We start from the raw sequence: 16,161 nt of genomic DNA, 5'->3' as shown, positions 1-16,161 counted from the left end.
AGAAGTTACTTCAACTTGGGTCTACTAGAAGTTGCAAAGTGCCATACAGTTCAAAAGAGGAAGAAAGTTTGATCATGGAAACAATATATTATTTTTATCCAGAACTTGAGCTTAATTATCCCTTTTATATCTCTTACAATACTGAGAATTTTTTTTTTCCTTAGGTAATAACTGACTAAAGGTTCATTAACTACTTACAGCAAAGACTTCAGTGACTGGGTTCAATATAAAAAGAAATGGACATATGGACTCACTAACTGAAAGGAATGTTACTTTTCTTAATTGCTGTAACTATCATTAGACAGAGTTTTTTAGATGACTCAGCTTTTATAATAAAATTTTAGATATGATTTTATAGACTAAAACAACTTGTATTCCTATCTCATTAAATCTATTGAATAGCCTACTCATTTAGTCACTAAATTAATTATATGCAACACAGCATTAATACATTTGATTAATGTCCATTGACAAGAAAAAAAAGAAAAATTCCAGCATATATTCCCTGAAATTTCTTATAAAAGAGTTTCTTGAAAATAATGTAGAAATGTAGTGGTGAATAAATAAAAGATATCTGTATATTTTTTTAACTTGAGAAAAGCAAAACATTTCTAGCTCTCTTGTATTTATTTCTACAATATTAGTAATTATAAATGTATTTGAAATATTTGCTGTTTTTTTTTAACATCTTTATTGGAGTTTAATTGCTTTGCAATGGTGTGTTAGTTTCTGCTGTACCACAAAGTAGACATGTATCCCCATATCTCCTCCCTCTTGCATCTCCCTCCAACCCTCCCTATCCCACCCCTCTAGTTGATCACAAAGCACCGAGCTGATCTCCCAGTGCTATGCAGCTATTTCCCACTAGCTACCTATTTTACATTTGGTACTGTGTATATGTCAATGCCACTCTCTCACTTCGTCCCAGCTCACCCTTCCCCACCACCATGTCCTCAAGTCCTTTCTCTATGTCTGAGTCTTTATTCCTGTCCTGCCCCTAGGTTCTTCAGAAACTTTTTTTTTTTTAGATTCCATATATATGTGTTAGCATACCGTATTTGTTTTTCTCTTTCTGACATAATTCACTCTGTAAGACTGACTCTAGATCCATCCACTACAAATACCTCAATTTCATTTCCTTTTATGGCTAATATTCCATTGTATATATGTGCCACATCTTCTTTTTTTTTTTTTTTAAACATCTTTATTGAAGTATAATTGCCTTACAATGGTGTGTTAGCTTCTGCTTTATAACAAAGTGAATCAGTTATACATATACAATATGTTCCCATTTCTCTTCCCTCTTGCATCTCCCTCCCTCCCACCCTCCCCATCCCACCCCTCTAGGTGGTCACAAAGCACCGAGCTGATCTTCCTGTGCTATGCGGCTGCTTCCCACTAGCTATCTATTTTACATTTGGTAGTGTATATATGTCCATGACACTCTCTTACCCTGTCACATCTCACCCCACCCCCTCCCCATATCCTCAAGTCCATTCTCTAGTAGGTCTGTGTCTTTATTCCCGTCTTGCCACTAGGTTCTTCATGGCCTTTTTTTTTTTTTCCCTTAGATTCCGTATATATGTGTTAGCATACTGTATTTGTTTTTCTCTTTCTGACTTACTTCACTCTGTATGACAGACTCTAACTCCATCCACCTCATTACAAATACCTCCATTTCATTTCTTTTTATGGCTGAGTAATATTCCATTGTATATATGTGCCACATCTTCTTTATCCATTCATCTGTTGATGGATACTTAGGTGGCTTCCATGTCCTGGCTATTGTAAATAGTGTTGCAATGAATATTGTCGTACATGACTCTTTTTGAATTACGGTTTTCTCAGGGTATATGTCTAGTAGTGGGATTGCTGGATCATATGGTAGTTCTATTTTTAGTTTTTAAAGGAACCTCCATACTGTTCTCTGTAGTGGCTATATCAATTTACATTCCCATCAACAGTACAAGAGGGTTCCCTTTTCTCCACACCCTCTCCAGCATTTATTGTTTGTAGATTTTTTGATGATGGCCATACTCCGTGGCCATTCTCACACCTCTCGGTGTGGGGTGATACCTCATTGTAGTTCTGATTTGCATTTCTCTAGTGATTAGTGATGCTGAGCATCCTTTCATGTGTTTGTTGGCAATCTGTATATCTTCTTTGGAGAAATGTCTATTTAGGCCTTCTGCCCACTATTGGATTGGGTTGTTTGTTTTTTTGATATCAAGCTGCATGAGCTGCTTCTATATTTGGGAGATTAATCCTTCATCAGTTGCTTCATTTGCAAATATTTTTTCCCATTATGAGGGCTGCCTTTTCCTTTATGGTTTCCTTTGTTGTGCAAAAGCTTTTAAGTTTCATTAGGTCCCATTTATTTATTTTTGTTTTTATTTCCCTTTGTCTAGGAGGTGGGTCAAAAAGGATCTCGCTGTGATTTATGTCATAGAGTATTCTGCCTATGTTTTCCTTTAAGAGTTTTATAGTGTCTGGCCTTACATTTAGGTCTTTAATCCATTTTGAGTTTATTTTTGTGTATGGTGTTAGGGAATGTTCTAATTTCATTCTTTTATATGTAGCTGTCTAGTTTTCCCAGGACCACTTACTGAAGAGGCTGTCTTTTCTCCATTGTATATTCTTGCCTCCTTTATCAAAAATAAGGTGACCATATGTGCATGGGTTTATCTCTGGGCTTTCTGTCCTGTTACATTGATCTATATTTCTGTTTTTGTGCCAGTACCATACTGTCTTGATTAAGATTTGGAGTATAGTATGAAGTCAGGGAGCCTGATTCTTCCAGTTCCGTTTTTCTTTCTCAAGATTTATTTGGCTGTTTGGGGTCTTTTGTGTTTCCATACAAATTATGAAATTTTTTGTTCTAGTTCTGTGAAAAATGTTATTGGTAGTTTGATAGGGATTGCATTGAATCTGTAGATTGCTTTGGGTGGTAGAGTCATTTTCACAATATTGATTCATCCAATTCAAGAACATGGTATATCTCTCCATCTGTTTGTATCATCTTTAATTTCTTTCATCAGTGTCTTATAATTTTCTGCATACAGGTCTTTTGTCTCCTTAGGTAGGTTTATTCCTAGGTATTTTATTCTTTTTGTTGCAATGGTAAGTGGGAGTGATTCCATAATTTCTTTTTCAGATTTTTCATCATTAGTGTATAGGAATGCAAGAGATTTCTGTGCACTAATTTTGTATCCTTCTAGTTTACCAAATTCATTGATTTGCTCTAGTAGTTTTCTGGTAGCCTCTTTAGGATTCTCTATATTTAGTAACATGTCATCTGCAAACAGTGACTGTTTTAATTCTTCTTTTCCAGTTTGGATTCCTTTTATTTCTTTTTCTTCTCTGATTGCTCTGGCTAAAACTTCCAAAACTATGTTGAATAATAGTGGTGAGAGTGGGTAACCTTGTCTTGTTCCTGATTTTAGTGGAAATGGTTTCAGTTTTTCACCATGGAGAACAATGTTGGCTGTGGGTTTGTCATATATGGTCTTTATTACGTTGAGGTAAGTTCCCTCTATGCTTACTTTCTAGATGGTTTTTATCATAAATGGGTGTTGAATTTTGTCAAAAGCTTTTTCTGCATCTATTGAGATTATCATATAGTTTTATCCTTCAATTTGTTAATATGGTGTATCACATTGATTGATTTGCTTATATTGAAGAATCCTTGCATTCCTGGGATAAAGCCCACTTGATCATGGTGTATGATCCTTTTAATGCGCTGTTGGATTCTGTTTGCTAGTATTTTGTTGCGTTTTTTTGCATCTATGTTCATCAGTGATATTGGCCTGTAGTTTTCTTTCTTTGTGACATCTTTGTCTGGTTTTGGTATCAGGGTGATGGTGGCCTCGTAGAATGAGTTTGGGTGTGTTCTTCCCTCTGCTATATTTTGGAAGAGTTTGAGAAGGATAGGTGTTACCTCTTCTCTAAATGTTTGATAGAATTTGCCTGTGAAGCCATCTAGTCCTGGGTTTTTGTTTGTTGAAAGAATTTAATCACAGTTTCAATTTCAGTGCTTCTGATTGGTCTGTTTATATTTTCTATTTCTTCCTGGTTCAGCCTCGTAAAGTGCTTTTCTACGAGTTTGTCCATTTTTTCCAGGTTGTCCACTTTATTGGCATATTTTTGGTTGTAGTAATCTCTCATGATCCTTTGTATTTCTGCAGCGTCAGTTGTTACTTTCCCTTTTTTTCCTGATTAGTATGGATAACAGTTTATCAATTTTGTTCATCTTCTCAAAGAACCAGCTTTTAGTTTTATTGATCTTTGCTATTGTTTCCCTGATTTCTTTTTCATTTATTTCTAATCTGATCTTTATGGTTTTTTTCCTTCTGCTAACTTTGGGGTTTTATTGTTATTCTTTCTCTAATTGCTTTAGGTGTAAGGTTAGGTTGTTTATTTGAGATTTTTCTTGTTTCTTGAGGTAGGATTGTACTGCTTTAAACTTCCCTCTTAGAACTGCTTTTGCTGCATCCCATAGGTTTTGGGTCGTCGTGCTTTCATTGTCATTTGTTTCTAGGTATTTTTTGATTTCCTATTTGATTTCTTCAGTGATCTCTTGGTTATTTAGTAGTGTATTGTTTAGCCTCCATGTGTTTGTATTTTTTGCAGTTTTTTTCCCGGTAATTGGTATCTAGTCTCATAGTGTTGTGCCTGCAAATGATACTTGATAGGATTTCATTTTTCTTAAATTTGCCAGTACTTGATCTGTGACCCAAGATATGATATATCCTGGAGAATGTTCCATGAGCACTTGAGAAGAAAGTGTATTCTGTTGTTTTTGGTTGGAATGTCCTATAAATATCATTTAAGTCCATCTTGTTTAATGTGTCAATTAAAGCTGGTGTTTCCTTGTTTATTCTCATTTTGGATGTGTCCATTGTTGAATGTGGGGTGTTAAAGACCCCTACTATGATTGTGTTGCTGTCAAGTTTCCCTTTTATGGTTGTAAGCATTTACCTTATGTATTGAGGTGCTCCTATGTTGGGTGCATAAATATTTACAATTTTTATATCTTCTTCTTTATTGATCCCTTGATCATTATGTAATGACCTTCTTGGTCTCATGTAATAGTCTTTATTTTAAAGTCTATTTTGTCTGATATGAGAATTGCTACTTCAGCTTTCTTTTGATTTTCATTTGCATGGAATATCTTTTTCCATCCCCTCACTTTCAGTCTGTACGTGTCCCTATGTCTGAACTGGGTCTCTTGTAGACAGCATATTTATGGGTCTTGTTTTTGTATTCATTCAGCCAGTCTATGTCTTTTCGTTGGAGCATTTAATCCACTTACATTTTACGTAATTATCAATATGTATGTTCCTATTACCACTTTCGTAATTGTTTTGGGTTTGTTATTGTAGGTCTTTTCATTCTCTTGTGTTTCCTGCCTAGAGTAGTTCCTTTAAAATTTGTTGTAAAGCTGGTTTGGTGGTGCTGAGTTCTCTCAGCTTTTGCTTGTCTGTAAAGGTTTTAATTTCTCCGTCAAATCTGAATGAGATTCTTGCTAGTTAGAGTAATCTTGCTTGTAGGTTTTTCCCTATCAGCACTTTAAATATGTTCTGCCACACACTTCTGTCTTGCAGAGTTTCTGCTGAAAGATCAGATGTTAACCTTATGGGGATTCACTTGTATATTATTTGTTGTTTTTCCCTTGCTGCTTTTAATATTTTTTCTTTGTATTTAACTTCTGATAGTTTGATTAATATGTGTCTTGGCATGTTTCTCCTTGGATTTATCCTGTATGGGACTCTCTGCACTTCCTGGACTTGATTGACTATTTCCTTTCCCATATTAGGGAAGTTTTCAACTATAATCTCTTCAAATATTTTCTCAGTCCCTTTCTTTTTCTCTTCTTCTTCTGGGACCCCTATAATTCGAATGTTGGTGTCTTTAATGTTGTCCCAGAGGTCTCTGAAACTGTCCTTAATTCTTTTCATTCTTTTTTCTTTATTGTGCTCTGCGGTAGTTATTTACACTATTTTAACTTTCAGGTCACTTATCTGTTCTTCTGCCTCAGTTATTCTGCTATTGATTCCTTCTAGAGAATTTTTAATTTCATTTATTCTGTTGTTCATCACTGTTTGTTTGCTCTTTAGTTCTTCTAAGTCTTTATTAAACGTTTCTTGTATTTTCTCCGTTCTATTTCGAAGACTTTGGATAATATTTATTATCATTACTCTGAATCCTTTTTCGGGAAGACTGCATGTTTCCTCTTCAATTGTTTGGTCTGGTGGATTTTTACCTTGCTCCTTCATGTGCTGTGTATTTGTCTGTCTTCTCATTTTGCTTAACTTATTGTGTTTGGGGTCTCCTGTTCAGAGGCTGCAGGTTCGTATTTCCCATTGTTTTTGGTGTCTGCTCCCAGTGTGTAAGGTTGGTTCAGTGGGTTGTGTAGGTTTCCTGGTGGAGGAGACTGGCTGTTGTGTTCTGGTGGATGAGGCTGGATCTTGTCTTTCTGGTGGGCAGGACTTTGTCCGATGATGTGTTTTGGGGTGTCTTTTACCTTATTATGATTTTAGGCAGCCTCTCTGCTAATGATTGGGGTTGTGTTCCTGTCTTGCTAGTTGTTTGGCATGGGGTGTCCAGCACTGTAGCCTGCTGGTCGCTGAGTGGAGCTGGGTTTTAGCGTTGAGATGGAGATCTCTGGGAGAGCTCTCTCCGATTGTTATTACGAGGGGCTGGGAGGTCTCTGGTGGACCAGTGTTCTGAACTCGTCTCTCTCACTTCAGAGGCTCAGGTGTGACACTTGGCTGGAGCACCAAGACCCTGTCAGCCACACAGCTGTGTCATCCTGGAGAAGATGGACTGAAGCCAGGAGAAAGCTAGAGGATGGGAGACCTGTCAGAAGGTTTGTTTGATGAAATCAGGCAAAGGATGGTGACATTCTGTACCCAGGATCTACTCGCGGAGGGGAAAGTGGTGCCTCAGGAAGCCAAGCGCGTGATTCTACCCACTCTGTTTTTAAGAAAGATATACTCTGTTGTTAATTATTGAAATAAGATGTATTGATTTAGTCTCTGAAATGTCTGCACCAACAAATCAATTTGAAAATATTTCTTGGGCTTCCCTGATGGCGCAGTGGTTGGGAGTCCGCCTGCCAATGCAGGGGACACGGGTTCGTGCCCCGGGCCGGGAGGATCCCACATGCCGCGGAGCAACTGGGCCCGTGAGCCACAACTACTGAGCCTGCGCGTCTGGAGCCTGTGCTCCGCAACGGGAGAGGCCGCGACAGTGAGAGTCCCGCGCGCTGCGATGAAGAGTGGCCCCTGCTTGCCACAACTGGAGAAAGCCCTCGCACAGAAACGAAGACCCAACACAGCCAAAAATAAATAAATAAATAAATAAATTTAAAAAAAAAAAAAAAAAAAAAAAAAAAAAAAGAAAATATTTCTTTCCTTAAAAATTAATGGTAGACAAAAAATATTTAAAAGTTAAACAATATGAAATGAAAATTTTAGTTACTGAAACAAAAATAGTTTTTACTACAGTAGCTCTATTACAATACCTGTTTTGAAAATATGAATTTGTTCCAAAAGGGTGGATATATTTGGGAACAATTAAGACATAATGTGAAAATGGGTCTTTATGTGAGATTTTGATCTAATGAAATACTAGGTGAATGTAGGAAAATGCACCCAGATGAGTTGTGTACTTAGAAACACACAAAATGTAAACATGGACACACCTCAGGTATCTACCAGCTACCTCAGTTAACTATGCACTTGCCGTGAGCCATGTTTATCCACCTCAGGTCTTACAGTTTTCCTTCCAATTACAGAGAACCCTCCTTTTACTACTTCATAATAACTCATAGGCTGTAACCCCTCCAATATCTACTTCCGCAAGCAAATTTCAAATAAGTTTGAAGGTAAATTGCCATATTCAATGTAATATTTATGCATGAACCTTTTACTATGTGTAAAACTGTACTACCATATTTTTTATGGCCTTATTTTTTTTCAGTGTCACTGACCAAGTTTCTGTGTGTGTCATTCTTCCCATGAGTTCTGTGTTTTTTATTGCACAATTTTGCATGGCAGAATTATTTTTAGGAGCATATATATTACATTGGAGGATGACTGATTGTATGTAGATTTTATGGTAAACTTGTGACCAAAATAAATGATCAAGACAATTTCTGCGGAGTTTTAATAATTGAATGTTACTATGCATAATATGATTTTATATAATTTTTGAAAGCAATCAAAATGAAGTTAGTAAACATAGTAATTAGAGATTGCACATAGGCCTATATTAAGTCTACTTATATAAATATTCATACTATATTAGAATGAATTTCCATAAAACACATTATTTAGGTATATGAATTATAAATTAAATATGGTCTTGGTAAATGGTAGGATATTTTTATTACTGTTGTTAATTCATTAAAATCTTTTAATTTAAAATTTGAGTACTAATTGTGGGAGGATTTATAAAATGTGCTGTGTTACCTTTAAAAATGAAAATAATCTTCAAAAAGAAGAAATTAATAGCTTGTGAACATTTATATTTTACATATTATAAGTAATTTTTATTTTAAGATCAAAATAGTGATTTAAATATACTTATTTACACCTACTGAAATATATTCAGGTGTGTGTCAAAACGTAAGTTAAAAGTTTCATGTCAAAAAGTATGAAAATTCACATTATTTATCTTATAACTGGAAACTCTTGAAAGAGTTAGTTAACCCCTATCGACCTCACATTTTTCACAAAAAATATAAAACATAAGATTTTACTATAGATTTAATGAGAAAATTTATATGAAATAGAGCTTACTACCATATCTACCATAAAATATATGTACAACTATGCTATTTTCCCTCATACCTCCTTTCTTATTTTAACTATCACACATTAATAGAGAAAATCATTGAGTAAGAGCCTAAAAAAGTTTTTTTCATGAGTTTTTATGAAAAGAGCCAGAAAAGAGCCTGGCAGTAGATAAAACACCTAGATAGAAAATGAAAATATCAACTGAACGTTTAAATATCATACTAAATATCTGCAGCTATAATATAGTTTATACTTGGATCTTAGTATATACAGAATAACTGAATTTATTTTTATGGTTTTTTGTAGTTGTCTAACAGCTTATTGAAATCTTTATATGCCTTCCTGAGGTATAGGTCCTCAAGAATGATGGTACCAGCTTTCTCTGTGTAGAAATATCTGGGTGTTTCATTGTCAAAATGACTAGAAGGCACTAATGGCATTTCACACATGGCGGCCAGCAATGCCAGATGTCCTGTAAGCCTACATTGCAAAAAGTGCTCCCCATCAAATGCTACAGTGAATAGCCACATGGGTGACAATCTGTAATTATCTAGTCAAGATACTAAATATTTTACATGTAAACACTTTGAGATTTTGATATAAAGTAAAATTTTCAAGAATGCAATTACTGTGTAAATTAAAGGAACAATGTACCTTTTTTAATCTAAAAACTTCCAAGAGTTTTCAACATATACAAAAATTACGTAGCAAAAGCCAAATTACTGAAGTTATTCAAGTCACCAATAGAACACTGCAGCAAGCTGAATTATCACATCTGTGTCTTGTCACATCCAGGATAATTGTAATATTTAAATATATAATTATTTAGTCCTCATTTTAAAATATCAGATAAAGAGAAAAGGCGTAAATACATTTCATTTGAATATTTCAAATTGGTCATTACAACATAATGAGGAATGTACTGATACAATGTGGCCACCAATTTTTTTTTAATTGAAATAAAACTCAGGATGTAGAGCTCACTTAATAAAGCATATATATATATATATATAAATTTTATGTTTATATATGTGCATATATATGTTTATATACCTATATAATGTAATAATATAATATATAATGTAATTAATGTACATTATATATTAATGTAATATATTAAAATATATTCAATTTTTAGAAATTATAAGCATAGTTTAAAAACCAAAAACTGCCACTAGAGTGTTTACAACATATTTTAATATTTTAGTCATCACAGGAAGAGTTGCACTAGACATTTTATTTCCTCTTTGTGATAAAAGTACAAAAAGTAAGTCGCATTTGTGTTAAGAGAAGCAAGTAATACAATTTTAATTTGGATGATATAAATTTGGAGCCTAGAAGGCTCATGAATCTTAGTAGGGTTTATGAAAAGTCTTCTAGAATGCATGTGTCTTAATAAGGTCTCCAGCACTGTAGCCACTTAGACCAGAAAACCCTGAATCGGAGAAAGACTCCCTCCTTGACCAAAGTTTAGACAGGCCACTCTGGGCCTTCTTTTCAAGTCCAGTTTTAGCAACAAGCTTTGGTAAGCCAATTTATCTAGAATTCCCTCACCCTTGATATCTGACCTTGGCCTGACTTTAGCAAAAATCCATTTTAACAAGAATGGCTCTACCCTTGATATCTAATTAATTTTCTTCCACTGAGCCCCTCACTCTGTTCTGCACTTTGGCTGTACATCCCCAGTTGTCTTTGCTGTACCTAGAGTCGAATTCAACTTCTCTCTCCTATTGCAATAGTCTTTCCCATATTGCAATAGACCTGAATAAAGTCTTTCTTGCTGTTTCTAACAAGTGTTTAGTGTAAAATTTCTCTTTCACAAAACATGTGTCTTTATGTGGAGAGAAGAAGAATGTTAACAAAATGTTAAGTCATTCAAACCATAAAAACCCTGGATTCTGATATGTGAGGCATGGGAAAGATGAAGAGCTTCCTCCAGAGGGGGGGTACACTCAAGGCACAACCAAGGTGATGGTGGAAGCATTATGTGCAGTAGAGAGGGAATGCGTGGCAGGCACCTCTCTTGACTGATGATTGATTGATCAATTTGGAGGCATGCAGGCGATATTTTGTCTTGTTTGGCTGAGTACAATGAAAATGTTCTCTTTCCTTCCAGATTTCCTGCAATATAGTTAAGGTTAAATATATATTTTTACTTATTTCCGAAAGCATACTGGGCAAGCTTTAATGGTATTAATTTGGTAGAGAAAATAACCAATGTAATAAACCCACATTTCAGCCTATTCTTTTAATACTTTCAGAATGATTCCAGAAGAACCTTAAATAAATGGTATATTTATATTCGTTTTATGCCTTTTTATTGTGACTTTATAATAAATGAGAAGTTTTTTTGGTAAATATTGGAAGTTAACATTCTTAGTTTGGATAAACAATTTTGAACATCTAACTAGCAAACCCGTATAAAACTAAGTAACACCACAGAATACAGCAAAAGAATAATTTAATGAACTTAGAAGACTAACTAGACCTTTGTGCCTAGCTTATCAGGGAAGATAGATACAATTTCAATACCAATGAAATAAACTCCCACAAATTGATTTTTCTTTGTGTACACTCATCAGTGTAAACGCAATTAAATTGTAAAGCTTGCACTTGTTCAGGAAAGATGTTTTCTATTCATATTCATGCTACGTGGGTGCTTTGGTTTCTGATACTTTGTTATATGGAAACCTTACAAAGTGAAAAAAAAATAACTACAAGTTTATGAGTCTTTATCACAGAGGATTAAAACATAATGCCTTTCCGTTAAATAAATACTATTATTATTGTTTTTCATCAAATTTTAATATTAAGAATGCCTTTTTGAATTAAATTCTAATTATTATGAGGCCTGAAACTTTTAAATTAGCATGTGCTGTAATTCAAATGAAATGATAGCTAATTTGTTCCCATCAAATTAATACAAAAAACAAGAAAATCAAAAGTTGTGTCTTTAAGTTTTTTGTTTCAGAAAGTAAAATCACACATAAGTACTATTTTTTAAGGCCTGAAGAGCTTCTTGGCAAGTTTATAAAATGCTTAATTCAATAATATAAACTTCACAAAAATACCCTAAATTACTACTGTGATCTCTGATTTTCTAATGAGGAAACCATGACTCAAAGATTATCATCTTGCCCCAAATCAAGCTGTTAGTAAGATACGGTTTGAAATTCCACTTTTACTGACACCAAAACTTGTACAGTTAACCAAATAATCAGTTATGTTCAGCTCTGTGTAACTAAATACCAGATAGACATTTTCCCAGCAATAAATCAATGTCTTATAGGAGTGTCTGTCTGTCTCAGCATACCACATATTTCATGTGCTGCTTGCAGGTATGTATTCTACATAAGATTTTATTCTTGGGTTACATTAGTATAAATTAGCTATCTCAGGAAAATGGAATGTCCATCATTGTGTGTGGGAAGACTACTTTTTACATTGACACAACTAAGAAAATTTCCCTTTTACAATAGTTTCGATCAGGAATCTGGACTGAATGATATTTTTGGAACACGATTTTCCAGTAATTACTTTATCACCATAAGATAGAAAAAAATCTAAAATTAAAAGAAATTTCTATTTAAAACTTGAGTTGTTTAAATCATTAGATGTGCGACTTTATTACAACATCAAGATTTCAGACACTAAGGATTCAAGAAATTAACCGGGGTAAGCAATTAAAATATGACCTCAAACACCCTAGTATATTGATCAAGAGTTTGCCATTTTTAGAGCTACATTTATGAAAAACAATAACAAAAGCCAGAAAGCTAAAGCTTAATGCATATTTTAAGGCCAAAAGCAATATAGGAAAATTCACCTCCTGTTGAGAGGTGTTTTAAAAATTGTTTAATCTACGATCCAATTCGAATCTCATTGTTCTGAGAACTCCAATATGTCTCCACAAGAGGTCATCCCTGTCACCTCAAAATTAGCTATTAAATGCTATGCTCTATTGTTTTGGCTTGCTTGGGATACACATAAAATTATCCCAAAGATTTATCTAAATAGAGAAGGTTTTAAAAAATACATGCCCTGATTTAAAAATAATAAGCAATGTAATTCTGTATTTTCACAAGTGATTTGATAAACCAGGCTAAGTGATAGTTACTAGGCAGGGGTGTTGTAAACTAGTGCTCCAAATAACAAAGCATTGATGTATAGTCTTTGCTGATTTCCAATACTCCCACCATGGCTGATTTCAAGATATTAACATGATACCCCTGAATATGGAGTTGGGAATGTTGTCAGCAGAATGAATATGTGGGTGCAATCTTTAAATAAAAGGAAGTAGCAGTACAAAGCGTGTGAGGCACGAGTAAGCCTGGGAATTTTGTTGAGCAAAAAGGTCATTGGGCTAAACGAACAAGAAAAATCAGCTAATGAAACAATTTCATTCAATAAGAAGATGGGGATATGCAAATATCTCTTTGAGATCTTGCTTCAAATTCTTTTGGCTACATACCCTTGCTTTCACTTCTATTTGAACTTGTTTTCATAGGTTCTGTAGGTGGATAACTAGAACATTGATTTGCAATATTTTTACTCTTTTAATATGAGCATTTGATCTTAAAATTCTTATGTGATTATAGATTTAGCTTCAGCCCATGAATTTCTACATGTTGTGGTTTAACATTTATTTAATTCACAGCAATTTCAAATGTCCTGCTGGATTTCTTCTTGAACCTATGCATTACTGTATTTAAAAGTGCTTTATTTAATTTCCAAACATTTGAATATTTTCTCAGTATTTGTCTTATTTTTTTCTATTTTGATACCACTACAGTCAGGGAATACCCTTTGTATGATTTTAAATATTTTTATTTCTTTATTTATCTTAGGTTTGTTTTATGGCTCAGAATGTGATTTATCTTGGAAAAACTTTTATGTGCACTTTAAAATAATATGTACTCTGCTGTTAGCTGGAATACTGTATAAATTTTGATTAGATAAATTATTTGAGAATATTGTCCAAATTTATTTAATTACAGATATTTGTTCTACATTTTTGTCAATTACTGAGAGAAGTGTTTTGAATTTTTCTATTACAATTGTGAATTTTTCTATGTTTTTTTCATGTCTAACAGGTTTTTCTTATTGCATTTTATGGATTATTGTTAGATGCATACACATTTAGAATCGAGGTATATTTCCAATGAATTGACCACTTTATAATTATGAAATATATCCTTTTATCCCTATTAGTAATTTTCCTTGTTCTGAAATCTATTTCATCTTTTATTAACATAACCCCCAGCTTGAGGACAGACGTATCTGTCCTTCCATCTAACCTGATTTGTACAACGGGAGGAGATGTGTGTAGGCGAAGAGGCAAGCTGTACGTTTCTGTGTTTATGTTCAGAGTTCTTAGAATGGACCTTTCTCTTCCTACCTCCACTGCACTGGGATCTGCATGTGCCCCCTCTGCTTTGATCACCTCTCCCTGGTCCTGCCCTGATTCAGCTCTTACTCCCTTCATTGCATTTCGGCTAAAGCCCTTTCTGATCTCCACCCCTAAACTGGGTCAGATCCCTAACTGTATATAATTTACCTGCCTACCATGCTTCAAAATAACCATGAATTTAACAATTGACATAACCCAAACATGGGCTGGTGTCTCCCTGCCCCCTTCCCAGGGATTTGTTTCAATGTGGATGGATTCCCAGAACCATAAGCTATGATAACCCAAAGTTCTCCCCTTGATTTCTGAGAATTCTAGAGACCACTTCCTCCTGTTTCTCTCTGCTTCTGCACAGACCCACCACCTATTCTGTTCTGCATTCGCCCTGCACAAATCGGTCCCTCCTCTGGCAACACACTCCCAGCATCTCATGCTAGCTACCGGTGGGAGTTAGGGAAGACGTGGGGATGCCCAGGGGAGGTCCGTGTATCATCACTTGTGCTAGTGGTAATAAGTAAACCCATCTCACCATCCCCCTCCTCTTCCCCCTCCTCTTATCTTGGCACAAAGAGAAATTCTTCCCTTGCCAGAAGGGCGGGTCATATCACTCTCAGGTCCTTTCTGCTCCAAAAAGAGTCATCAAGGAAATTTTCTGAGTAAATATAGAGCTCACTAATTTCTTGTAAGTCAAAGAAAGCTCCTTTTAGAGTTTGCTTTGCCCTGGGGTGATTGGCTGCTAGTTTATTTTGACTAATGTTTCCATCCTTTTATTATATTCTATTCTTTTATTTTGTTATATATTTTAAAATTATGTTTCTTATACATAACATATAGTTGGTTCTTTCTTTTAATACAACATGACAATTTCTGTCTTTGAAATGCTCTGCTTATTATTAGAATTTAATGTATTTATAGATATGAATGGAGTAAAATCTATCATCTTGTTATTTTCTTTTTACCCCATCCAATTTTTCTTCTATTATTCTTTTTCTCTCTTCATTTGTAGTAATTATCTTTATAATTCTATTTAATATCCACTACTGTCTTATTATTCATAGCTGGGTTTTGTTTTGTTTTGTTTTGTGGTTTTTATTTTACAAATCTGTATTTTATATAGGAATTACAATATGCATCGTAATGAATTTAACTTATGGTAGTGAATGAAACTTACCTCAGTACATTATACAATACATCGTAAGTAGAGAACTTTCAATTTAAAAAAAGGCTGGGTTTATAATCTTGAATGCTAGATCTTTGATATAAATACTATGTATAAATCCCTCACATGTCTCTCAATCTTGATTTTTCAAAATATTTCTTCTTCTTTCTAACATTTATCTATAAAAACCAAGCAGATAAATCTGTTTAAAAAAGAGGAACACACACTTTTGCAGAAAAGTGGCATACTGGCATGGAAAACTGGACTTTAATTATAAGGCTTATAGCTGGATGAAACCTTGAAACAAAGTGAAATGGAAAACATAGATATTTTAATCAATAAGTTATTAACCAAATTCTTCAATTTGATCATTTTCATAAAAAACATAAAGAATACATATGTATTTGTATGAATACTCCTTTTATTTAAAACATAGTTTCCCTTAGTTTCCTTTTTAACTGTCAGTTGAGTAGTGGTTTCTGTCATTAGATGTTACTATTTCTTAGTTGCTATGTAGTTGATTTGTTTTGAGTTATCCATGTCCTACTACTCTTCTGTTTTGTCAGTTTTGCATGCTTAGCAAATGGCTAGAAAGAGTAGAGGATAATTTAATAACAAAATATAGGGAAACTGATTTTTTGTAAATAGTACCCTTTTTAGACTAATGGATGTTTTTTGAAAAATTCTTGCTAGAAAGAAAAATAAGGTAATCTCTTAAAGTTTGTGCCTTTGTTTTCCATTATATTTAAAGAGTGTATATTATTCCTTGCTTATTCTTGTTGCTTGGGGATAAT

General features: G+C 34.2%; 1 protein-coding gene across 26 annotated transcripts in view; it reads right to left on the bottom strand.

Moving 5' to 3' along the window:
* LOC309623713 (uncharacterized protein) overlaps nt 1-16,161 on the bottom strand; it is a 244,439-nt gene that overhangs the window by 144,827 nt on the left and 83,451 nt on the right. The window contains exon 6 of one of the 26 annotated variants that reach the window (XR_014241482.1): nt 9,982-10,922. The exons of the other annotated variants lie outside the window; for them this stretch is intronic. The gene's annotated coding sequence lies outside the window, so the exon portion shown is untranslated. Of the gene's footprint in view, nt 1-9,981; nt 10,923-16,161 lie in introns of those variants that run through there. 26 annotated transcript variants of the gene reach the window in all.

The sequence above is a fragment of the Balaenoptera borealis genome, assembly GCF_965194805.1.
Source record: "Balaenoptera borealis genome assembly, chromosome: 2".
NCBI classification, from domain to species: domain Eukaryota; kingdom Metazoa; phylum Chordata; class Mammalia; order Artiodactyla; family Balaenopteridae; genus Balaenoptera; species Balaenoptera borealis.
Note: the sequence above shows the minus strand (reverse complement) of the source record. Positions and strands in the feature narration are given on the sequence as shown.